Below are 1358 nucleotides of genomic sequence, written 5' to 3'. Positions count from 1 at the left end.
TGTTGCGCAAAACTTTATCCTCAAATTTACCTTGGTCAGCCATTTTTGCTCCTGTCACCATAAACAGAACACATCAGATCTGTGACGTCACTTCTATTGGTATGGAATTAAATTTTATTAATTCCATGAAAATAAAAAAACTAATTGGTAGTTAAAATTTATCATTGAAATACTTACAATGAAATATTACAAAAATTAGGCATGTCAAAACTCATACATTGTATTGCGATATGTTTCATTAAAGCTTTGTTCGCCTGTGAGTGCTTACAATAACGTATTTATAGTGCGTTTTAGTGTTTAATTCAAACTTGAAGTGGTTAGCCATGGGTCCCAAGATTGCTAGTGATGTTAAAGAGAGAAGTAAGATGATTTAAATGGAAATGAAGCTGGAGATAATCAAGAAATACAAAGAAGGCAAAGCTAGGCTAGGCTACCCTCGCTATGCAATGTGGCCATAAGAAGCTTGTTATGTCACTTAAAGGTAACTAAACCCTTTCTATATTTTTTTATTTATGATATTTAATTGTAAACATGTATATTATATGTAAGTAGCACTCACTATACTATATTGATACTAATTGTTAATATGTATATACAATTTTTATGTTTGTACCTGGGGTTTTCCACACATTTGCTATTTAACATTTAGATTGCCCGCGATACGGCAAATTCGTGTTATGATCTCAACCGCGGAACAGATTAATCTTGTAACACGGGGCCCCACTCTGTGTATGGATATATATATATATATATATATATATATATATATATATATATATATATATATATATATATATATATATATATATATATATATATATATATATATATATATATATATATGTATGTATGGATATATGTATGGATATATATATATATATATATATATATATATATATATATATATATATATATATATATATATATATATATATTTAAGACTGACTCTATTAAAAACAAGAACACGTCTTCTCAATAAAACTGAACATTCACCCAGAGCTTGGTCTGTTTTAAAATGTTAGTGTTATACTACTTGCAACACAGTTGACAGTCACATTCCAGTAAAGACCTTTCAAAATACATCCTATGCTGTCAAAAGTCCACCCACTGTAAGAAATACTACATCCCAGAAAGATTTAGCACTAAGAATAATTCTGAAGGCACATTTCCTGAAGGTCAAGGTCACCATATGGATTAACAAAAAAGAAAAAAAAACATGTAGACACCACACACGTGTGTATGTATATGTATACATTTTTATATGTGTACAGCATTTTTTGGGGGTTGGGGGGCATTTAAGATCATTGTACTTTAATGCTATTCATTATTAATTTGAAAATGTATCCGGTAAAAGTGCA

Source organism: Hippichthys cyanospilos, chromosome 13 (assembly GCF_059441005.1).
Source record: "Hippichthys cyanospilos isolate Australia breed blue-spotted pipefish chromosome 13, RoL_Hcya_1.0, whole genome shotgun sequence".
NCBI classification, from domain to species: Eukaryota; Metazoa; Chordata; class Actinopteri; order Syngnathiformes; family Syngnathidae; genus Hippichthys; species Hippichthys cyanospilos.
The sequence above is the reverse complement of the archived record's forward strand: the minus strand, read 5'-3'. Positions refer to the sequence as shown.